We start from the raw sequence: 26,170 nt of genomic DNA on the forward strand, positions 1-26,170 counted from the left end.
GATGTTTTAAGAAAGCTAAAATTTCCTCAAGCCAGCAAATCAATCTTCCAGAATGTAGCTGAGAGCCAGAGGGAGGAGATATTCAACCATGTTTTGGAGTGCCAACATTGGGCCAAGCCCTGCTGGTCACTGGAGATAAAAAGGTGAAAACGACACAGCCCTTGCTCTTGCAGAGTCAGCCTGAGGGTGGAGGTCGGAGGTCGACAAGTAAGTGGACAATTTAATATGCTGTGGTTCAGGCTATGACAGGACTGAGGACAGGAGCCTGTGGGAATAGGGGAGAGAAGGTTCTGCAGAGGAGATGAATTTTGAGATGGGGCTAGAGGATAAGTCAGCAACAAAGCGGGAGAGTGGACGGACTACGACAGGCAAAGCTATGGAACCACTGGACTGCAGAGTGTCTGGGGAAGTAGGAAAAGAGGCTGGAGAGATGGATTATAACCTGCTTATAAAGTGCTTTGAATTTCAGACTGTGGAACAGACTAGAGGGAGGTTGTTCTAACAGTCCAGGTGAGACTGAAACAGTCTTGAACTTGGCCAGTGGCAGTGTAGGAAAGAAGAGAATAGGACAGTTCCCAATTGCATAACGAATTCTACCTGTAGAACTCTTATATTAAGATGGTAGAATGGCACAAAGTAGACACTCACTGTTTGAATAAAAGCCAGGTATTACAGATAGATTGCATTACACATATGATTAGATATTTACATAGAGATACACACTCACATTCACCAGCTATATAATTTTCATGATAAATAAATATACCTGGGAATTTTGAGTTAAAATATTTATTTTCATAACAGAAAGTGAATGCAAATTATGGTGATTTTGAGGCATCTAATGCTTTGTACATTAAGATGACAAATTGTTCTTTCCAAATAATTCATATTTAGTAACAAAGTTTTCTGCTTGATTGCCTATTATTTTATTGTACTATTACAGATATTGTATTTGATCTTAGAGTGGAATTTGCTGTTCCATGTCATTAAATAAATTTTCAGGAATATATTTTATTTCATTCCTCAGAGAATTGAAGGAGTTCAGAAGCTTTGAAGCATGTGCCTGTCTTCCAGAGTGTTAGAAAAACACAAAACACCTTGTTGCAATTCCCTTTTTTTCTTTTTTTCTTTTTTTAAAAAAAGATGACATTGAAGATGGGATATGCTCATGGTGTGATGATAGGGGTGGGCTGAACTTGAACAGCTTATGACTACTTGTCCTTCAGGGCTAGAGAGAGTCCATGGCTGCCTGCCCTCCCAGTGTAAATTAGATTCTCTTCCCTGCCTGTCCCCCAGTCTATCTCCTGGCACCCTGTTTTCATACTTCACAGTGTTTATCACAGTGGTGAATTATATATTTGTGGTAGATTAAATATGGCTGCAAATTCTCATTCCATCAGGAAGAAGTGGAGTCTGTGTACTCTCCTTTGAGTCTGGGAAGGCTTCTATGGCTGCTAGACGAATAGAACATGGAAGACATTATTATGTGGGAGTATCCAGGCTGAGATGTTAATAAACTGGAAGCTTCTGCTTCCTATCTCTTGGAAGACTTCCTGGAATCTGGAGCTCCTAAGCAAGAAGTCTGATTACCCTGACACTGCTCCACTGAAGAGTTCCTGTATAGGCTTTCTGGTCAACTGTCCTAGCTGAGCCCTGTTTTCTAGCCATCCCTGCTGAGGCATATGATGTGCTGGTGATCTGCTTTAGACCCTTGAGACTACAACATATCTGCTAGTTAAATACTGACCTTCATCCACATCACATGGAACAGAACTGTCTAGCTAAACTCTGCCTGAATTCCTCACCCTCAAAATTGTGAGATGTAATAAAATGGTGGATGCCTTAAGCCATTACATTTTTGAGTAGTTTGTTATGTGGCAACAGACAACTGGAACAACATTCGTGTTTATTTACTTATTACTATCTGTTTTGTCCTTTAGACTGTAAGCACCATGAGGACAACAGGGGCCATGCCTGTTGTGTTCACCATTGTGTATTCACTTAGCCCACTCTTGGCACACAGTAAGAATTTAATAACTATTTATTTAAAGAATGAATGGAAGTTCTATGACAGAAATTGGACAGAGTAGTTAGCCTAAAACCTAGGTATGGATCCTCTACTCAGAGACTCCTTGGGGGTGGTCTTTATTCTGATATTAAAACTCTTTTGCTTTGTTTGCATGGGATGCATTCTGAAGCTAAGGGTGCTATTAGTTTCGATTGAGGGATATATTCTTTCTTCTAGCATACAGGACATGCCCAATTTTTTTTTGGGAGCCAATGGCAGAAGTGTGAGCATTATTTGATTGTGGAATTAATTAAGAAGCAGTATCTATCTATCTATCTATCTATCTATCTATCTATCTATCTATCTTCATCCATCTAATCATCTCTATATCTTTCCATGTATCTGTCATCTATCTATCCATCTATCTGTCTACCAATCATAGTTTTGGTTCTGAGGCTCTGATGCAGCACTTGAAAAATAGTTCTTGGGTTTATTGGCATTTGATACCTCACTGTGTACAGAGAAACGAGCATGTTTACAGTGGAAAGAATGGCTTCCTTGCCTGACTGTCTCTGATAGCCAAGCTTCTGCTTTCTCAGTGTCCACAAATTGTAACCATTAGTAAGGCATTCATTAAAAAGTGGAATGCTGGCACGGAGTGCTTTATCTTTTCACTACACAATTCTATATCTGTGCCAGCAAATCTAATTATTATTATTTTGTTTGGTTACAATTTCACCTTCCACACCACAGCATATGGTAAACATTTGATGACTCTTGAAGCATCTTTATTAACTTCTCCAATAATCTTTTTCATCCCCTAAATGATAGGTCTTTTGGAAAAGGCCAAGCAGATGTGACTGCTGAGGTGGCTTGACAATATCCTTCTGGATGGTTTTAATAATAGTATTTTGTTTTCTTAAGAAGAGCACTTTGTAGTGAATTTTAAAAAAATGCTGCCATGACTTCTTTGGCCGGCTCTGTTTTAAATGGGCTGTCCTGTGTGTGTGCACATCATTAATACACCCCCTTGGCTGGGAGGTGGGTGTGTATTAAGACAATTGGATGATGGACTGGATACTTACTTTCTCACAATTGAGCATTTTATATTAGGTAGATCAGAATCCTGAAAGCCCTCTTGTTTCATTATTACATATATTTTTCCTTGTGGGGATTTAAAAGAATTTGATGGTATAGTCAGAGATAATGCAAAAAGCAGTGTCTGGTAATAATTTATTAATGTGATTAGTTCTATGGAAGACTCAGGGAACAATTACTTTTAGGGGGTCCATTGGGTATAGGTGTGTAAGTGGATTGAAAAAGGGGTGCTCATGTTGTCAGTGATTTTGGTAAAAGCTATGTTGTACCAAGGGAGTCTTCACATTTCATTCATGATTGAAAGTAATCAAGGAAAGCTGGTGTTTCAGTCAGGATTCATTTGGTTATAAATGATAACAAAACAAGTCAGATTATCTTTAAAAAAGATAACATTTATTGACACATGTAATTGAAAATACTAGTTCTTCAGGCATAGTTGAATCCAGGTGCTCAAATCACATTACCATGTTGGAGTCATTCTAAGGAGTGCTTTTTCTAAATTGTAGTAAAGAAGGCCTCTAGCAACTCAAGGCTTTTGTAGCCCTTACAACTTAACATTTTAGAGAACCCAGAATAGATTCTTTTCTAAAAGCTTCAGCAAAAATCCTGGAGATTATTCTCATTGGCCTTATTTAGGTCATTTAATTATCCCCAAACCAATAACTGTGGCCAGAAGGAGGATGTGTTCTAATTATCCAGGTCTGGGCTATATTCTTACCCCTGGAACTGAGAAGTAAGGTCAACTCCAAGTGTTGATTAAAAATGGTAGCAGAGTGTTTCTTTCAGGAGAGCTTCAAGACCTATTTCATTACGATTGCTTGTTAGTCTTCTGGGATCCTAAGAGCAAAGAGTGGGATGCTTCCTGAATAGAGTTTCAGGTGGGAAATTTGAATCTAGACCCATTTTGCGATTTTCACTAAATGATCATGGGTGGGTACTTTCTCTCATAGGGTCTCAGATTCCTCATTTGTAAAGTGAAGAGCTTGGATGAGGTGATTCTGATAATCCTATCTGGCTCAAAGCTTCTACAATTTTCTTTACCCTTGCTAGAAGGATTATTGTAAACATCCAGGGGGAAAAAGTATGTAATGTGTTCCAAACTGGAGGGATTTCTGATTCTGATATTGATGGTGATGATGATGACAGCAGTCCTGCACTCTATTAGAAACAGCCCCCGGTCCTCATTGCTCTCAGAGACACTGCTTCAGAGCTCTTCCTCTCACTTTCCCCAAACCTCATCAGCAATGCTGGCAAGAGACGTTCTGGTTGCTGTAAGGTCACTGGGATAAATGGGAAGGTTGGCCGATTGCCTGAAAATGAGTTTGGCTTAAAAGTTTCTTGCCCAAGAAATGGAAAGAAAAAACCTGCTGGGATAGCCAAGGGGAAAGAGAAGAGTGAGTGACCTCTTTATAAAGAACTGCAGCCCTGGAAATCTGACTAATAGTTGGAGAGGGTATGTGATGATAACTCACAGCGGCCACTTGGATTTAATTATAGCAACATTTGCAGACAATAAGTGGGTCTTGAGTGAAGCCTGCCTGATGATATGGCAGTGACAAAAGCTAATCTGGATTTCTAGCCAAAAGGATGAATGAAAAATGACTTGGGAATATTTCCTGTAGAATTTTTTTTTTTTTTTTTTGTTATCACCATGGCCAAATATTTATTAGGGTTCTTGGGATGAAGATGATACTGTTCTCAATTGTAGAAAGAGAAGTGGACTTGGAATTAGAAAACCTGGGTTAACTTCTGGAGATTTTACTTCTTTGCTGGACCTCATTTTCATTATTTTCAAAATGGAAGCTTTGTTCTTTGCAGTCTTGAAAATTAGTAATTTTGAGACTACAGTTTCGACTAAGGTACATTCTATTTTTTAAAACATTCTCTGGTTTTTAAACTTCTCTTGCTTACACGTAATAAAAGAAGATAAGAGTCTTGACTTTTAGTTACTCCTAATAAAAAGGACTCATAGAGGATGTAGTAGAAAAATTAAAATTCTTAATAATAAGCTGTCAATAGGATCCTAGGAGAAAAATCATGATCTGAACAGCAAAGTCAAACATTTTTCCAACTTGCTTTCTTTTTATTGAGTATTTATATGTCAGCACTGTGTTTGGTACTTTATGTACAGATCAATACTGTGGGGTAGGTTTTACTAAACCTGTTTCAAAGGTGAGGATACTGAAGTTCAGATAGGCTGAATAATTTGCTAAAAAATTCTAGTGTTTAGAATGAACATTAATAAATCTCTAATCTCAACATTGACTTTCAAGGCTGCAAAAAACAAAGCTCTTCATTTTGCAAATGATGGAAATGAGGCTAAGTGAATAAAGAGGAACTCTGGAAGTGAACCCAGGTTTTCTAACTCCAAGTCCAGTAAGCAAACTTATAAGGGATGGAGTGGGAATTCAGGTCAGTCTGAATCCAAGAGTTGTTCTCCTAGCACTATGCTATGCTTTGGCTCTGTTTCTTTCTCCTTACCTCCTCTCTAGGTCTCATTAAATGCAGGCAGCTTGGGAGTTTCTGGTCTTAGAAACCATCCTCTAGAAGTAGGTTTCTGCCTGGTATCTGGGATGTTTGAAATCCAAGCTTTGAGAATAGTGAAGGCAAGTCTCTTCTGCAGTTACACAGAGTGTGGAAGTGTCTGGGGAATGGGACCCTAGAGGACGTGGAGTATTGTGGTTAGTAGCTTACAGTCAGCTAGCGCTGCAAGAATGTTGGTTGGTGAGGATGTTTGCTCCTTTTCTCTTTCAAGTAAACTCCATTTTCTTATGTGTAATGGAGTTGTGCCTTCCAAGAGGATGGTCTTAAAGAGATTCTGATTATATCTCATATCTATGTACTATTCATGACTGTTAAATGATTATTTCCTTTGGCTGAATCATGCCTTGGGAATGAGCTCAACCACTGTATCAGTGAACTTTTTCTGGTTACAAACCTTTCCAAATGTAATGGCTTAAACAATAAACATATATTTAGATTATGATTCTATAGATCAGCAGCTCAGGCTGGACTCGGGAAATTCTTCTGGTCTTGGATTGCCTCAGTCTTGCATCTACTACCAGTCACCTGGGTGGCTTTCTTTTGGGGACTAGTGGGCCATTGGCTGGAGAGATGGGGGAAACCAGGCCCTATGTCTTTCATCGTCAAGCAGGATAACCTGGGCTTGTTTACCTGATGTTTGGACAGGATTTCAAGAGAGAGAGGAGAACTGTACAAGTTCTCTTGGCTCTCAAAACTGTCTTAACATTACTTTTACTGTATTCTGTTTGCTGAAACAACTCACAAAACCCACCATGATTAAACAAGTTGGGAAATAACTTTCATCTTTTGATGGGAGGAGCTGCAAAGATACAGTACAAAGTATGAATTCATACAAAGAAGCACTCTGTTGTGTCAATTTTTGTGAACAGTCTACCATAGCCATTCCTGTTGATGTTGAGCTGATGAATGACCATATAGATGTCATAGTTGCTATAGAATAATAGCACCCTGCAATAGAAAATAGGGCATTGTCTTCAATGAATAGATGGAGCTTTCATTGCAGATTTTTGTCCTTTCTCATTTCAGAAGGGATTTGGGGTGGCTTGCAGAGATACATGTAGCAGGACGAGGTCAAAGAGAACATAGAAGGCTTAGGAGCCAGGAGCGTAGTTAGTATGAGAATACACAATTTCTTGTGTAGTTGCTAGAGGTGGGCTACACATTTGCATCTGGGTTCCTCATAGCCAAAGTACAGAGGAGAACATGATCAGTTGTGTGAACCATGGTATCCATAATAGAGAAGGAGTCTAGCATCTCAGTTCAGTGTTGGGTGTGACAGGTCAGAGGTGGTATGAGTGTAGCTTAGGGAGGGAGCTTTTCCTTGAGCCTCATGGGAAAACTTATGGTGTAAAATGGACTAAGCAAAATTTGAAAAGAGGCTGAGTCAGGGTACTCCAAGTCAATATGTATATATTGAGTATATTTGATAATAACTAAAACTCACAGTCACATTTTACAGGTTATAGGTGTTTTACAAGTTCAAAAGTTCTTGTGCATCATCATCTTTTTTTTTTTTTTTTGAGATGGAGTCGCCCAGGCTGGAGTGCAGTGGCGCCATCTCGGCTGACTGCAAGCTCCGCCTCCCAGGTTCACGCCATTCTCCTGCCTCAGCCTCCCGAGTAGCTGGGACTACAGGCGCCCGCCATCACACCTGGCTAATTTTTTGTATTTTTAGTAGAGATGGGGTTTTACGGTGTTAGCCAAGATGGCCTCGATCTCCTGACCTTGTGATCTGCCCTCCTCGGCCTCCCAAAGTGCTGGGATTACAGGTGTGAGCCACCGTGCCCGGCCTTATCTTTTTATTGCTACTAACTAAGTTCAAGATAAGTAGGGAAGATATTATAATATAACCCTTATTTAACAGATAAGGAACCTCAGAGAGGCCAAGTGACTTGCTCAAGGTCATATGGTATAATAATACATGTTGTCTAACTTCTGTGACACTGGGTTGTGTCAGAAATATTGGATGAGATGCTTTGGAAGATACAGAGGAGTGGCATGGTCTCAAACTATGAAATATCCAGGGGGGAAAATATTTAATAATAGTAATAATAACAATAAAGGTGGTTTTTTCTTGCCCTCTTTTTAAATATGTATTATTTCTCTTAATTTTTGCACAGCCTCTTTGAGTTATTATCTCCATTTTACAGATGCTAACCAGAGGCTCAAAGAGTATAAAAACTTGACTATCTTCACCAAGATGGTCATGGCAATGTTGGTTTGTAAGTCCAGGTCTCTCTTATGTCAAATAATGGAGACTTCCCTCTAATGGATGCTGGCTGAGACACAGGTACACTTGATATTAGCAGGGGACACTATAAGATAGTGTATAACAATATGCAAATAGAGTCTTAGGAAATCAGAAGAAGCTGAGGCCAGGACAAATGATCTTCGCAGGGGAGAATTCATGAAGGAACACAGAATTTGCCAAAACTCAAAGGATTGACAATGATGCCCATGGGAACAGAAGACCAAAGAGTAGGCCAGGCAGGGGAATGGCACCAGGATAGTGGGTGATGTTCGTTCAGAGTAACCATGAATGAGCAATGACTTTTTAAAATTTATTCAACTTATTGAATGAAGACTTATTGAGTACCAATGGTGGAAACAAAGATGAATTAGATTTGACCTGGTCCTCAAAAAACTCGAGACAAACATCAAAAACCATAAGGAAGGTGGTGGGAACTGAGGCAAAGGAAGTACTGGTTAGCCAAATAGTGATAGAATTGTCAGGATGAGGATCTTGAGCTTGATTTTATTGAGATAAGGAAGAAAGAAAACACACAAACAAAAACAAAAAGAATGAAAGAGAAAAAATCTATATGTAAATATAAGGATTCTGTAAGTCAGATGACAAGTGTAAGGAGAAAACAGTCTTAACGTCAACTATTGAACAGTCAGAATTCAATTATTGAATAGACTGAAAACAGTCTTAACATCAACTCTGCTAGCTGAGTGTCTCGAAGAGGGTACAGGTCCAGATACGTGGGCTAAACTGTGGCAGAGAGTTCGAGCATCTTGAATGCAGGAGATGGCTGCAGATTACCTTGGCACCATCATGAGCCTTGGCGTGAAAAACAGTAGTTAGAGCTAAAATATGTATTTATGTGACTTTCTTTAAAAAAAAAAGTCACATTGTTTTCTCTGATAGATGTAATACATGTGAATTGTAAAAAAATTTTTTAATATAGAATAGAGCAAAGGTAAAAATCATTCATAACTACACCATCCAGAGAGGAACATTGTGAACCTTTTAAAGAGCTCCCTCTAGACATTTTTCCTAGTCATGTGTCTTACATAGCTGTATTCATCTATTTCCTCTTATGTGTGGATTTGAGAGTGGTAGCTCAATCCTTGCTCTTATCTCCGAAAACTTTTTTAGGAGTCTTAGAAATAGAATCACTTGCTTTCATTAAGGATAGTCTTATTACTAAAATTATTTCTAGGAAAGGTTTAGCAATTTTTACTCTCACCATATATGAGAATACTCATCTTAATGCACTGATGCCAGTCTTGAGTTGTATCATTAAAAATAAATCTGTTCCAAACCCCATAAGCCCAGTATGATCATGCATCAGGCACATCCAACAGGGAGACATTCTACAAAATACCTGATTAGTGCTCCTCAAAACTGTCAAAGTCATCAACAACAAGGAAAACCTGAAAAACTGTCACTGCCAAGAGGAGCCTAAGGAGATATGATAACTACATGCAATGTGGTCTCCTGGATAGGATCTGGGAACAGAAATGTTAGGTCAAATCAAGGAAATCTGAATATGGAGTTAATAAATAATAATGTATCAATATTGATTAATAATTTGTCTCAAATTTATCATACTAATGGAAGATGCTAATAATAGGGGAAACTGGGTGTGGGATGTATCTTCACAATTTTTCTATAAATTTAAAGGTGTTCTAAGTTTACTAAAAAATAAAGCATGCACACAAGCAAAAGTGTAACATGAAGTCACTGATGTGAACAGGTAACTATGAATGCACTTCTGAAATTTGCTAATATTACTAGTCTATACCTAACATAATGAGTCATTTGTGATCTCTAAGGTTTTCTTGAAATAACCAGAGATCACACATGAAATTGCAGAAGATAATCATATATAATACATATTGGGTTGAAAGTTTGGTGCTTAAGAACATAGAGACAGGAATCAGAATGCCTCAGTTTAAACCCTGGTGCTTTTATTTACCAGCTCTATGATCTTGAATTAGTTATCTCATTAATCTGTACCTTGGTTTTTGAGTCTGTAAAATAATGATAAAATCCTTCAGTGGGTTGCTCTGAGGATGAAATATGTTGATATTTGTACAACAATGCGAGGCTGTGAGTGTTATAAAAATGTTTAATAGTGAGAAAAAATAAATCTGTTAATTTACTTATTGAGCACCCTGTGTACCAGGCATTATGTTAAGTGTTAAGGACAATTGTGAAAAAGAGAGACAATGCTCCTACCCTCAAGGAGTTTACTGTTTAATTGGCAGAGACAGACAATAAACAAGTAATTGTAGATTGCAATAGTGCTAGGAAAGAAACAACAAGCCAAAGTTACGGTAAAAAAGATGCTTTAGAGGGTCGGGCACAGTGACTCATGCCTGTAATCCCAGCACTTTGGGAGGCTGAGGTGGGGGGGATCACAAGGTCAGGAATTCGAGACCAGTCTGGCCAACATAGTGAAATCCCGTCTCTATTAAAAATACAAAAAATATTAGCCGGATGTAGTAGTGTGTGCCTGTAATCCCAGCCACTCGGGAGGCTGAGGAAGGCGAATTGTGTGAACCCGAGAGGCAGAGGTTGCAGTGAGCTGAGATCATGCCACTGCACTCCAGTCTGGTGACAGAACGAGACTCCGTCTCAAAAAAAATAAAGAAAAATAAAATAAGAAAAGATTGTTTATTTATATTTCTTTGACTCCTTGTGATAATGAATATGTATTAATATATTTTTTAATGACTTAGTTTTCTTCTTTTGTCAATTGTGTGTGCCTTTTGTCTGTGTTTCTGTTGTGTGATTGTTTTTTACACTGATTTGTAAGGGCTGTTATTTATTTATTAGTGGTGCTAATCTTTTCCCTAGTTTTCTATTTGTTTTCTATTTTTTTGAGACAGGGTCTCACTCTATTGCCCAAGTTAGTGTGCAGTAGAATGATCATGGCTCACTGCAGCCTCCACCTCACCTCACCAGTAGAGATAGTTTTATTACACCATGTTGCCCAGGCTGGTCTCAAATTCCTGGGCTCAACTGATCCACCCACCTCAGCCTCCCAAAGTGCTGGAAATATAGGTGAGAGCCACTGTGCCTGGTCTATTTTTGTTTTAAAAATATATACATGCGAGATTTTAATTTTCATGAGGGCCACTTTATCCCACTTTTCTTTGAGACTTCCTCCATTACTTTTACAAGAAAAGCGTAACATTTTTCTTCAATCCCCAAACATGTTTTCTAATACATTTTTCTTTCAAATATTTCCTGAGTTCATTTTTTACATTTACCTCTTTTATTCATCTGACTTTTATTTCTGGGTAAGTGTGATGTAAAGATTCAGACTGCAATTTTTTTCTAAATCTGGTCAATTTCTTGAATAATCCTTTTTCCTTCTATTTACTTGTGATGTTATCATTTCCTACATTCTTTTACATACTAGAGGTTTATTTCTGTAATTTCTATCATATTTCTCTGGTTTTAAAAACATTACTGTTTTGATTACTGTAGCTCTATGGAATATTTTATTATTGATATGGCAGGTGCTACCTCCTCACCTTTTCTCCTCCAAAATGTTCAGTTATTACTACCAACTTTTTCTTTCAGATAAACTCCTGAGTTACTTTGACAAACTTCAATAAAAGTCCAACTAAGTGATTGGAATTTTATTAATGTCTTATACTATATTGAATAGAGTTTTTATGTTTCCAACATTACAATTAATGTTCCACTGAGGAACATATTACATTTGTTAATTTGTAAGATTTTCTTTCTTATTTCTATATAAAATCTTCCCCAAATAAATTATTAAATATTTAACTCTATTTTCACTTATTTGAATTGAAATGTAATTAATATTCAATGCTTACGTGAATTTCAACCTAGTATATCTACTCACTTTTATTTATTAGTATGTCTATTCTGTGGTTTCAATCATTATACTTGTATAGTACATCTTGATATCTGGTGGTGCAAGTTACCTTTTATTATATTTGCTTTTTTTCACTTAAAAATTAATACATAATAGTTGCACATATGTAATATCGCTATTTGTTTTCAAAATAGAGATATTCCATTCGTCTTTTTCTTTTTTTCTTCTGCTATGAGATTTGCTTTGCTGTTCTTCATTTCTAACTTCTTTTGCTAATGATTAGTTGTTTTATTTTCAGTCTGTCTTGATATACTTTTTAAGGCTATGAATTTGGCTCCAATTATAAATTTGGCTGCACTGCATAAATTTTGTAATGTAATATGTCCACTATTTCTATTTTCTAATTACACTATAATTTGGAATTCCCATTAATGATTATTTACAACATAATTTTTAAGATTTCAAAGCAGTTGTTTTTCTTTATTTGCATAAACATTCTTTTAATTTTAAATTTCATTATGCTGTAGTCAAAAAATGTGACTTGTATAATTGACAATTTGGGGGATGCATATGGTTTTTCATGATTAAACTTTGTTCCCAACATAAAAAATATGATAAATGTTTGAGATGATGGATGTGCTAATTACCCTGATCTGATCACTATACGTTGTGTGTATCAAAACATCACTATGTACCTCATATATACAATTATGATGTATCAATTATAAAAACTTCCAAGGCTGGGCACGGTAGCTTAGGCCTGTAATCCCAACACGTTGGGAGACTGAGGTGGGCGGATCACTTGAGGTCAGGAGCCTGGCCAATATGGTGAAACCCTGTCTCTACTAAATATACAAAAATTAGCCATGCGTGAAGGCAAACACCTGTAGTTCCCGCTACTCAGGAAGCTGAGGCACAAGAATAGCTTGAATCTGCGAGGCAGAGGCTGCAGTGAGCCGTGATAGTGCCATGGTATTCCAGCCTGGGTGACAGAGCGAGACTCTGTTTCAAAAAGAAAAAAAGAAAAAATAAAACTTTCAAGAAAATTTATACATCTAGAAAAAATTAAATAGCACAAATGAGTTTGTCTGAAAAGCAAAAGTCAATCTGTCAACCTTTTCTTATTCTTACTCTCTCTCTTGTCTTTGTGTTTTTACTTTCTTTGGGGATTGTTTCCACACCTCCTTATAATGTGTTTATGCTGCCATTACTTGATTTATCAATTGTAGGTAATATTGATTGACTCTGCACTATGGACAGTGAGAACTGACATCCTTACACTATTTATTTTCCCTTTCCCAATTTCTAATAGTTAAATGAATCTTTTCAGTTCTTTTATTAATTACTGTACAATTTTACAACATTAAATATCTTTCTCATGTATAAGTTTTGTTTTTAGATATGTTGATATTATTCACCACTTATATAATCACGATAGTTCTACCTTCAATATGTATTGTGATCATTATCAGTATAAATTGGCATTTTCTCTTATATTGCATTTTCTGCCTTAAATTCTCATTTTTTGATATTAATAGTCATCTCTGCTCTTTTGTTTTTCTTTTTTTTGACCAACTTTTTTGTTAATCTCTCCAAAACATTCTTGCTGAGAATATGAATTTTATCTCTTACCTAGTGTTAAGAAGATTCTCAACACTAGGTAAAATTCTAAACTAGGTATATTCTAAATTAGGTATATAGGAAGTCTAAATTAGGTATATTTTGATGATGACATCTCTGTCATTTATTTATTTATTTTTTAAACTTTGTTTTGAATTCCAGTTGTTTGCTCTATGGACATTGATTTCTTTGTTTTTGGTAATCCTGCTTTTATTTGTATTACTCTACAAATCAACGTAACAATTTTAATTTTTCCTACATATAATAATGAAGTGAACATGTTGTTACTACTCTTACCTTTTCCCCAACCCGCTTCCAGACTCTAATAAACACCGTCTATCGACACAGAGCTATTATTAAATTATCTTTTTTACTTTTGTATTCATTTTCTTTCAAGATAATATTCTATTTTCTAGTCACATTTGTAATACTTGGTTATCCTGAATTCTGTGTTTACTGATTTAATATAATACTCAGGTTTTTAATATTTAATACTCAATATTTAATATCTAATATTCAGTTTTTTAATACTATGGAAGTCTCATTCTTTTTTTTTTTTTTTAAATTTATTTATTATTATTAAACTTCAAGTTGTAGGGTACATGTGCACAACGTGCAGGTTTGCTACATATGTATACTTGTGCCATGTTGGTGTGCTGCACCCATCAACTCGTCATTTACATCAGGTATAACTCCCAATGCAATCCCTCCCCCCTCCCCCCTCCCCATGATAGGCCCCGGTGTGTGATGTTCCCCTTCCCGAGTCCAAGTGATCTCATTGTTCAGTTCCCGCCTATGAGTGAGAACATGCGGTGTTTGGTTTTCTGTTCTTGTGATAGTTTGCTGAGAATGATGGTTTCCAGCTGCATCCATGTCCCTACAAAGGACACAAACTCATCCTTTTTTATGGCTGCATAGTATTCCATGGTGTATATGTGCCACATTTTCTTAATCCAATCTGTCACTGATGGACATTTGGGTTGATTCCAAGTCTTTGCTATTGTGAATAGTGCTGCAATAAACATACGTGTGCATGTGTCTTTATAGCAGCATAATTTATAATCCTTTGGGTATATACCCAGTAATGGGATGGCTGGGTCATATGGTACATCTAGTTCTAGATCCTTGAGGAATCGCCATACTGTTTTCCATAATGGTTGAACTAGTTTACAATCCCACCAACAGTGTAAAAGTGTTCCTATTTCTCCACATTCTCTCCAGCACCTGTTGTTTCCTGACTTTTGAATGATCGCCATTCTAACTGGTGTGAGATGGTATCTCATTGTGGTTTTGATTTGCATTTCTCTGATGGCCAGTGATGATGAGCATTTTTTCATGTGTCTGTTGGCTGTATGAATGTCTTCTTTTGAGAAATGTCTGTTCATATCCTTTGCCCACTTTTTGATGGGGTTGTTTGTTTTTTTCTTGTAAATTTGTTTGAGTTCTTTGTAGGTTCTGGATATTAGCCCTTTGTCAGATGAGTAGATTGCAAAAATTTTCTCCCATTCTGTAGGTTGCCTGTTCACTCTGATGGTAGTTTCTTTTGCTGTGCAGAAGCTCTTTAGTTTAATGAGATCCCATTTGTCAATTTTGGCTTTTGCTGCCATTGCTTTTGGTGTTTTAGACATGAAGTCTTTGCCCATGCCTATGTCCTGAATGGTACTACCTAGGTTTTCCTCTAGGATTTTTATGGTATTAGGTCTAACATTTAAGTCTCTAATCCATCTTGAATTAATTTTCGTATAAGGAGTAAGGAAAGGATCCAGTTTCAGCTTTCTACTTATGGCTAGCCAATTTTCCCAGCACCATTTATTAAATAGGGAATCCTTTCCCCATTTCTTGTTTCTCTCAGGTTTGTCAAAGATCAGATGGCTGTAGATGTGTGGTATTATTTCTGAGGACTCTGTTCTGTTCCATTGGTCTATATCTCTGTTTTGGTACCAGTACCATGCTGTTTTGGTTACTGTAGCCTTGTAGTATAGTTTGAAGTCAGGTAGCGTGATGCCTCCAGCTTTGTTCTTTTGACTTAGGATTGTCTTGGAGATGCGGGCTCTTTTTTGGTTCCATATGAACTTTAAAGCAGTTTTTTCCAATTCTGTGAAGAAGCTCATTGGTAGCTTGATGGGGATGGCATTGAATCTATAAATTACCTTGGGCAGTATGGCCATTTTCACGATATTGATTCTTCCTATCCATGAGCATGGTATGTTCTTCCATTTGTTTGTGTCCTCTTTTATTTCACTGAGCAGTGGTTTGTAGTTCTCCTTGAAGAGGTCCTTTACATCCCTTGTAAGTTGGATTCCTAGGTATTTTATTCTCTTTGAAGCAATTGTGAATGGAAGTTCATTCCTGATTTGGCTCTCTGTTTGACTGTCACTGGTGTATAAGAATGCTTGTGATTTTTGCACATTAATTTTGTATCCTGAGACTTTGCTGAAGTTGCTGATCAGCTTAAGGAGATTTTGGGCTGAGACAATGGGGTTTTCTAAATATACAATCATGTCGTCTGCAAACAGGGACAATTTGACTTCTTCTTTTCCTAACTGAATCCCCTTGATTTCTTTCTCTTGCCTGATTGCCCTAGCCAGAACTTCTGACACTATGTTGAATAGGAGTGGTGAGAGAGGGCATCCCTGTCTTGTGCCAGTTTTCAAAGGGAATTTTTCCAGTTTTTGACCATTCAGTATGATATTGGCTGTGGGTTTGTCATAAATAGCTCTTATGATTTTGAGGTACGTTCCATCAATATCGAATTTATTGAGCGTTTTTAGCATGAAGGGCCGTTGAATTTTGTCAAAAGCCTTTTCTGCATCTATTGAGATAATGATGTGGTTCTTGTCTTTGGTTCTGTTTATATGCTGGATTATGTTTATTGATTTGCGAATGTTGAACCAGCCTTGCATCCCAGGGATGAAGCCCACTTGATCATGGTGGATAAGCTTTTTGATGTGCTGCTGAATCCGGTTTGCCAGTATTTTATTGAGGATTTTTGCATCGATGTTCATCAGGGATATTGGTCTAAAATTCTCTTTTTTTGTTGTGTCTCTGCCAGGCTTTGGTATCAGGATGATGTTGGCCTCATAAAATGAGTTAGGGAGGATTCCCTCTTTTTCTATTGATTGGAATAGTTTCAGAAGGAATGGTACCAGCTCCTCCTTGTACCTCTGGTAGAATTCAGCTGTGAATCCATCTGGTCCTGGACTTTTTTTGGTTGGTAGGCTATTAATTATTGCCTCAATTTCAGAGCCTGCTATTGGTCTATTCAGGGATTCAACTTCTTCCTGGTTTAGTCTTGGAAGAGTGTAAGTGTCCAGGAAATTATCCATTTCTTCTAGATTTTCCAGTTTATTTGCGTAGAGGTGTTTATAGTATTCTCTGATGGTAGTTTGTATTTCTGTGGGTTCGGTGGTGATATCCCCTTTATCATTTTTAATTGCGTCGATTTGATTCTTCTCTCTTTTCTTCTTTATTAGTCTTGCTAGTGGTCTGTCAATTTTGTTGATCTTTTCAAAAAACCAACTCCTGGATTCATTGATTTTTTGGAGGGTTTTTTGTGTCTCTATCTCCTTCAGTTCTGCTCTGATCTTAGTTATTTCTTGCCTTCTGCTAGCTTTCGAATGTGTTTGCTCTTGCTTCTCTAGTTCTTTTAATTGCGATGTTAGAGTGTCAATTTTAGATCTTTCCTGCTTTCTCTTGTAGGCATTTAGTGCTATAAATTTCCCTCTACACACTGCTTTAAATGTGTCCCAGAGATTCTGGTATGTTGTATCTTTGTTCTCATTGGTTTCAAAGAACATCTTTATTTCTGCCTTCATTTCGTTATGTACCCAGTAGTCATTCAGGAGCAGGTTGTTCAGTTTCCATGTAGTTGAGCGGTTTTGATTGAGTTTCTTAGTCCTGAGTTCTAGTTTGATTGCACTGTGGTCTGAGAGACAGTTTGTTATAATTTCTGTTCTTGTACATTTGCTGAGGAGTGCTTTACTTCCAATTACGTGGTCAATTTTGGAGTAAGTACGATGTGGTGCTGAGAAGAATGTATATTCTGTTGATTTGGGGTGGAGAGTTCTATAGATGTCTATTAGGTCTGCTTGCTGCAGAGATGAGTTCAATTCCTGGATATCCTTGTTAACTTTCTGTCTCATTGATCTGTCTAATGTTGACAGTGGAGTGTTGAAGTCTCCCATTATTATTGTATGGGAGTCTAAGTCTCTTTGTAAGTCTCTAAGGACTTGCTTTATGAATCTGGGTGCTCCTGTATTGGGTGCATATATATTTAGGATAGTTAGCTCTTCCTGTTGAATTGATCCCTTTACCATTATGTAATGGCCTTCTTTGTCTCTTTTGATCTTTGATGGTTTAAAGTCTGTTTTATCAGAGACTAGTATTGCAACCCCCGCTTTTTTGTGTTCTCCATTTGCTTGGTAAATCTTCCTCCATCCCTTTATTTTGAGCCTATGTATGTCTCTGCGTGTGAGATGGGTCTCCTGAATACAGCAGACTGATGGGTCTTGACTCTTTATCCAGTTTGCCAGTCTGTGTCTTTTAATTGGAGCATTTAGTCCATTTACATTTAAGGTTAAGATTGTTATGTGTGAACTTGATCCTGCCATTATGATATTAACTGGTTATTTTGCTCGTTAGTTGATGCAGTTTCTTCCTAGCCTTGATGGTCTTTACATTTTGGCATGTTTTTTCAATGGCTGGTACCGGTTGTTCCTTTCCATGTTTAGTGCTTCCTTCAGGGTCTCTTGTAAGGCAGGCCTAGTGGTGACAAAATCTCTAAGCATTTGCTTATCTGTAAAGGATTTTATTTCTCCTTCACTTATGAAACTTAGTTTGGCTGGATATAAAATTCTGGGTTTAAAATTCTTTTCTTTAAGAATGTTGAATATTGGCCCCCACTCTCTTCTGGCTTGAAGAGTTTCTGCCGAGAGATCTGCTGTTAGTCTGATGGGCTTCCCTTTGTGGGTAACCCGACCTTTCTCTCTGGCTGCCCTTAAGATTTTTTCCTTCATTTCAACTTTGGTGAATCTGGCAATTATGTGTCTTGGAGTTGCTCTTCTCGAGGAGTATCTTTGTGGCGTTCTCTGTATTTCCTGGATTTGAATGTTGGCCTGCCCTACTAGGTTGGGGAAGTTCTCCTGGATGATATCCTGAAGAGTGTTTTCCAACTTGGTTCCATTTTCCCCCTCACTTTCAGGCACCCCAATCAGACGTAGATTTGGTCTTTTTACATAATCCCATACTTCTTGCAGGCTTTGTTCATTTCTTTTTCTTCTTTTTTCTTTTGGTTTCTCTTCTCGCTTCATTTCATTCATTTGATCCTCCATCGCTGACATTCTTTCTTCCAGTTGATCGAGTCGGTTACTGAAGCTTGTGCATTTGTCACGTATTTCTCGTGCCATGGTTTTCGTCTCTTTCATTTCGTTTGTGAGCTTCTCTGCATTAATTACTCTAGCCATCAATTCTTCCACTTTTTTTCAAGATTTTTAGTTTCTTTGCGCTGGGTACATAATTCCTCCTTTAGCTCTGAGAAATTTGATGGACTGAAGCCTTCTTCTCTCATCTCGTCAAAGTCATTCTCCGTCCAGCTTTGATCCATTGCTGGCGATGAGCTGCGCTCCTTTGCGGGGGGAGATGCGCTCTTATTTTTTGAATTTCCAGCTTTTCTGCCCTGCTTTTTCCCCATCTTTGTGGTTTTATCTGCCTCTGGTCTTTGATGATGGTGATGTACTGATGGGGTTTTGGTGTAGGTGTCCTTCCTGTTTGATAGCTTTCCTTCTAACAGTCAGGATCCTCAGCTCTAGGTTGTAGCTGTAGGAGATTGCTTGAGGTCCACTCCAGACCCTGTTTGCCTGGGTATCAGCAGCAGAGGCTCAGTTGAAAATGCAGAAATCACCGGTCTTCTGTGTCGCTCGCGCTGGGAGTTGGAGACTGGAGCTGTTCCTATTCGGCCATCTTGCTCCGCCCCCAATCGGAAGTCTCATCCTTGACTTCTTTGATTTAACTTTTAATGAGTTAGGATCTATCTTCAAGTACTTTTTCTGAGTTGTATCTGGGTCATAATCTATATCAGTCCTGTTTTTGTTGAGAACATCTTCCTAGTTTTTCTGATTGAGTCACTTTTAATCACTGTGTCGTTATTTAGTCATTACACATATAAACATATTTATACACATATTTATTTATTGTCTTGATATATTTATTATGGAAATTGGCTCAGGTGATTATGAACGCCAAGAAGTTTCACCATCTGCCATCTACAAGCTGAGAACCAGGAGAGGTGGTGATGTAATTCAGTTTGAGTTCAAAGGCCTGAGAACCAGAAACTCTGACGTCCAAGGGCCAGAGAAGATGAATGTCCCAGTTCAAGAAGAAGGAGGGAAAACTCACCCTTCTTTAGCCTTTTTGTTCTACTGAGGCCCTCAATGGGTTGGATGATGACCGCCCACATTGGTGAGGGTGGATCTTCCTTACTCAGTCTACTGATTTAAATGCTAATCTCTTCGGGAACACCTCCACGAATACACCCAGAAATCTTGTTTTACCAGGTATCTGGGTATCCCTTAGCTCAGTTAACTTGACACATAAAATTGACCATCACAGTTACCATGTTTTTCCTTTAAAAAACTGTGAAGACTTTGCTCTATTTTATTTATTTATTTATTTATTTATTTATTTATTTATTTATTTATTTATTTTTGGTGTTTAGTTTTAAGGAGAAATCTGAGAAGACTCTATGTTTTTATCTTTTAAAATAATTTATTTTATGTTTGGCAATTGTTTTTTCTGACTGTCGGTCTCTTTTTAATCAGTGTTGACTGGTACTTTTAAATCCTTTTATTTAGTAGACATAAATTTTTCTTTAATGCTGGAAGGCTTCCCCCCCCCCCACCTTTATCTTTGATTTTTGCTCTGTTTCAATTTTGTTCCATTTGTTTTGGTCTCATTTTTAGGAATATCAATTATCTGCAGATTTGATTTCTGTTCTCACCTCTACATCTATCCATCTTCTCTCATTTTATTTTCTTCTCTTCCCTGCCCTTTGCATTTTTGAAAGATTTTCTAGGTTTGTTTTTAGGCAATTAATTTGATTTTCTACAGTGTCTATATTTTCTGCTTCTAATGCAGATTTTGATGGTGTTATTTCATTTCTATTTTCCTTCTCATCTCAGCAAGCTTATCTTTATGTCTCTGTATTTTAGTCACCTATTTTTAAAGTTGTGTCTAACACCTGATACTCCCAATTTTTATTTGCTTGATGGTATCCGTATTCTCTTGAACCTAATTAAAAACTAAAATTTATGATTTCTACATTTCTTTAGTCTTCTGTATCAATAATTTTCAGAAGACAGCTGTTTGAATCAGTCAGGGATCTTAGTTTAACGTGGAAGAAACTGGAAGAAACTGACTTTGGCTAATTTAAGTTGAGTGTATTGATGTTGGGTAGTCTCTGGATTGTTGAATAGAGGGCATGCACTGGATAACTGAACCTAGAGGTGACATGACTGGAATCCTGTCAAAAATCACATCACAGAACTGGCCAGGTGAGCATTCTCTGCTATTTTTGCCAAGCACCCAGTTCCACAGCTTCCACCTGTCATTATTTCCTCCAGAAACTATGTTGCTGCCATGGTTGCCCTTCTGTCATCCGAATGGATTCTCCACTGTTCTGCTTTTTGCATTACTAGACACTGGTTCGTAGTTCAGGAAGCATGCACATGTTTGGCTGAACCTAGATTACATGTCCATGATCTAACTGCAAGTAAGTCTGGTAAAGCAAGTTTCTGATCTTTTTAGCACCTGTAGTAGAAGGTGGCCTCTGTCTCCCACCAAGGCCTACAAAGAGTGAAACATGAACAAAGAATGGACAGTCAATACAGTAGAGTCCATTATATTCTTCTTTGTATCTTGAGTGCTGTGCTATTTTTCCTTCTGTTTCAGAAACTTCTCAATTCTCAAGCTTGATTTTTACATTTTTTTAAACGAGTATATTCCTTTTAACAAGGATATATATAGCAGAGCTTGCATTTGCCAAAAAACAGTGAGTAGATTTCTTTGGTCCCTGGCACTGCTGGTGATTACTTTTCAAAACCTTCTTTTGCCTTTTGAAATACTAAGCATGGTGGGTAGAGTGGGAGAAAGCTTTCTCACAGGGATAATTAATATTTTTTGTCCACTTTGGTTATTGTTGAAGTATCAAAGGTGGAGTAAAAAAGGAGAGGTATTTCTCAGCCTGAACTGAAACAGCTATCTTTTGGAATAAGCACATTAGGTTTCTTCTTTTAATGGCCAATATCATACTGAATGGGCAAAAGCTGGAAGCACTCCCCTTGAAAACTGGCACAAGACAAGGATACCCTCTCTTACCACTCCTATTCAACATAGTATTGGAAGTTCAGGCTATGACAAGCGGGCAAGAGAACAAAATAAGTGTATTCAAATAGGAAGAGAGAAAGTCAAATTGTCTTTGTTTGCAGATAACATGATCTTATAGCTAGAAAACCCCATTTTCTCAGCCCAAAAGCTTCTTGAGCTGATAAGCAACTTCAGCAAAGTCTCCGGATACAAAATCAATGTGCAAAAATCATGAACATTCCTATATACCAACAATACACAAGCAGACAGTCAAATCATGAAAGAACTCTCATTCACAATTGAAATAATATTTTAGTGGGCTGTAACCTTATTTTAAGTCGAGGAGCATCTGTATTATGTGAAGTGTCTGTTTAATTCTTTTGTTCACAATTCTGTCCATTTTCTTATTGAACTGTAAGAATTCTTTATGTATTCTGAATACTAGCTGTTTGTCAGATTACAAATATTTTATCCCATGATATGGTTTATCTCTTCATTTTTTTCAAGATGTCTTGATAAGCAAAAGTTTCAAGTTTTGATGAGATCTAATTTACCAATTTATTTGAATGGTTTGTGGTTTTGTGTCCTATCTAAGAAATTATTACCTACTCTGAGGTTGCAAGGATTTTCTTCTTTGCTTCTCTTTTGTTCCATCACATTTAGGCCTATGGACAATTTTGATTAATTTTTCTTTATGATATAAGATAAGGGTCAATATTCATTTTCTCACCTAAGGGTATCTACTTGTTCCAGCACAATTTGGGGAGAAAACTTTCCTTTCTTTTTCAAATTACCTCAGCACTTTTATTGAAAACTAATCAAATATATATGAATTTATTTCTTGGTTCTATATTCTATGCAAATTGATCTATGTGTCTATTTTTCTGGCACTACTACATTGTTTTGATTACCGGGTCTTAAGAGTAAGACTTGAAATAAGATAGTGTAAATATACCAATTTTTTTCTTCTATTTTGAAAATACTTTTTATTTTCTAAGTCATTTTGATTTCCATATAAAATGTATAATTAACTTGTAATTTTCTACAAAAAAGTTCTGTTGAAATTTTTTGGCATTATGTTAAAACCATAGATACATTTGGAAAGAGACATCTTAATTATATTGTCTTCTAATCCATGAACATAGTATACCTCTCCATTTATTTAGATCTTTGCTAATTTAACTCAGCAGTGTTTTGTTCTTTTTGTTATAGGAATCTTGTTTCACTTGTTAAATTTATTCCTAAAGATATTATATTTATTTGGTGCTATTATAAATGCAGTTTTGAAATTTGTGTTCCAATTGTTTGCTGGCAATATGTAAAAATTCAATTAATATTGATTTTATCTTGATTTTTTTTTTTTTTTTTTTTTGTGAGACAGAGTCTCGCTCTGTCGCCCGGGTTGGAGTGCAGTGGCCGGATCTCAGCTCACTGCAAGCTCCGCCTCCCGGGTTTACGCCATTCTCCTGCCTCAGCCTCCCGAGTAGCTGGGACTACAGGCGTCTGCCACCTCGCCCGGCTAGTTTTTTGTATTTTTTAGTAGAGACGGGGTTTCACCATGTTAGCCAGGATGGTCTTGATCTTCTGACCTCGTGATCCGCCCGTCTCGGCCTCCCAAAGTGCTGGGATTACAGGCTTGAGCCACCGCGCCCGGCCTTATCTTGATTTTTAAAAATTTAATTCTATAATCTGAGATCTTGATAAATTCCCTTGTTAGTTCTAGTAGGTTTTTGGTATCATCCTGAGGGTTTTCTACATAAGTAGTCATGTTATTTGCAAATAGAGGCAGTTTTATTTATTCCCTTCTCATCATTATGCCTTTTAATTTTTCTTAATTTGTTAAATTCCTAGCACCATTAGCATTGAATAGAATTGGTGAGAGCAGATATCATTGCCTTCTTTCTGATCTTAAGGGAAAAGCATTCATTATTTTATCATTAAATATAATATTAGCTATACATTTTTTTCCTAGATATTCTTTATCACATGGAAGAACTTCCATAATTTACCAAGAGTTTTTGTCATGAATGGGTGTGAAATTTTGTCAAGTGCTCTTTTATTCAGAGGTTAAAATATCACAGGATTTAAAAAAAACTTTTATTTTACGTTCAGGAGTACATGTGAAGGTTTGTTACATAGGTAAACTTGTGTCATGGAGGTTTGTTGTACAGATTATTTTATCACTCCAGTACTAAGTCTTATATCCAATAGTTCTTTTTTCTGTTCTTCTTCCTCCTTCTAAACTCCACCTTCAAGTAGGTTCCAGTGTCTGTTGTTCCCCTTTGTGTTCATGTGTTCTCATCCTTTAGCACCCATTTATAAGTGAGAACATGTGGTATTTGGTTTTCTGTTTCTGTGTTAATTTGCTGGAGATAATAACCTCCAGCTCCATCTATGTCCGTGCAAAAGACATGATCTCGTTCTTTTTATGGCTATGTAGTATTGCATAGTTTATATGTACTACATTTTCTTTATCCAGTCTACCATTGATGGACATTTAGGTTGATTTCATGTCTTTGCTATTGTGAATAGTGCTGAAATGAACATTATGTGTACATGTGTCTTTAGAGTAAAATGATTTATATTCCTTTGGGTATATACCCAGTAATACAATTGCTGGGATGAATGGTAGTTTTGGTTTTAGCTCTTTGAAGAATTGCCACACTGCTTTCCACAATGGCTGAACAATTTACACTCCTACCAACAGCATAGAAGTGTTCCTTTTCTCCACAACCTTGCCAGCATCTATTATTTTTTGACTTTTTAGTAATAGTCATTATGACTAGTGTGAGATGATATGTCATTGTGGTTTTGATTTGCATTTCTCTAATGATCAGTGATAATGAGCTTTTAAAAATATGCTTGTTGGCTGCACGTATGTCTTCTTTTGAAAAGTGTCTTTTCATGTCCTTTGCCCACATTTTAATGGGGTTGTTTTTTCTTGTAAATTCGTTTAAATTTTTTACGATGCTAGTTATTATACCTTGGTCAGGTGCATAATTTGCAAAAATTTTCTCCCATTTTGTAGGTTTCCCGTTTACTCTTTTGATAGTTCCTTTTGCTGTTCAGAAGGTCTTAATTAGATCCCATTTATTAATTTTTGCTTTTGTTGCTATTGTTTTGGCGATTTCATCATGAAGTATTTACCAGTTCCTATGTCCAGAATGTCATTGCCTAAGTGGCCTTCTAGGATTTTTTATAGTTTTCAGTTTTACATTTAAGTCTTTAGTCTATCTTGAGTTGATTCTTCTATATGGTATAAGGAAGGGGTCCATTTTCAATTTTCTGCATATGGTTAGCCAGTTATCCCAGCATCATTTATTAAGTAGGGCGTCTTTTCCCCATTGTTTGTTTTTGTCAAAAAAAATCAGATGATTATAGATGTGTGGCCTTATTTCCTGGCTCTCTATTTTGTTTTATTGGCCTATAACCAAAACAGCATGCTACTGGTACAAGAACAGTTTGACATTGGGCAACATGATGCCTGCAACTTTGTTCTTTTTGCTTAGGATTGCCTTGGCTATTTGGGCTTTTTTTTTGGTTCTACATGAATTTTAAAATAGTTTTTTTCTAGTTCTGTGAATAATTTCATTGGTAGTTTGATAGAAACAGCATTAAATCTGTAAATTTATTTGGGCACTATGGCCATTTTAAATATATTTAGTTATATTGATTCTGCGTATCCATGAACATGGAATGTTTTTCCATTTGTGTCATCTCTGATTTCCTTGAGCAATGTTTTGTAATTCTCACTGTAGAGATCTTTCATCTCTCTGGTTAGATCTTTCATCTCTCTGGTTTTTCCATTTGTGTCATCTCTGATTTCCTTGAGCAATGTTTTGTAATTCTCACTGTAGAGATCTTTCATCTCTCTGGTTAGCTGTATTCTTAGATATTTTATTCTTTTTGTGGTGATTGTGAATGGGATTTGTGTTTCTGATTTGGTTTTTGTCTTGGCTGCTGTTGAGTGTGTAGGAATGTTAGTGATTTTTGTATGTTGATTTTGTATCTTGAAAATTTGCTGAAGTTGTTTATCAGCTAAAGAAGCTTTTGGGCCAAGACTACGAGGTTTTCTAGATACAGAATCATGATCATATCATCTGCAAACAGGAATAAGTTTGTCTTCTACTCTTCCTATTTGGATGCCCTTTATTTCTCTTCCCTGATTGCTCTGGCCGGAACTTCCAATACTAAGTTGAATAGGAGTGGTGACAGGGGGCATCCTTATCTTGTGCCAGTTTTTTTTTTTTTTTTTTTTTTTTTTTCCCTGAGAGGGAGTCTCACTCTGTCGCCAGCCTGGAGTACAGTGGCATGATCTCAGCTTACTGCAACCTCTGCCTCCTGGGTTCAAGTGATTCCCCTGCCTCATCCTCCTGATAAGCTGGGACTACAGGCGCATGCCACCATGCCTGGCTAAGTTTTTATATTTTGGTAGGGACAGGGTTTCACCATGTTG

The sequence above is a fragment of the Chlorocebus sabaeus genome, chromosome 12 (genome assembly GCF_047675955.1).
Source record: "Chlorocebus sabaeus isolate Y175 chromosome 12, mChlSab1.0.hap1, whole genome shotgun sequence".
Lineage (NCBI taxonomy): Eukaryota > Metazoa > Chordata > Mammalia > Primates > Cercopithecidae > Chlorocebus > Chlorocebus sabaeus.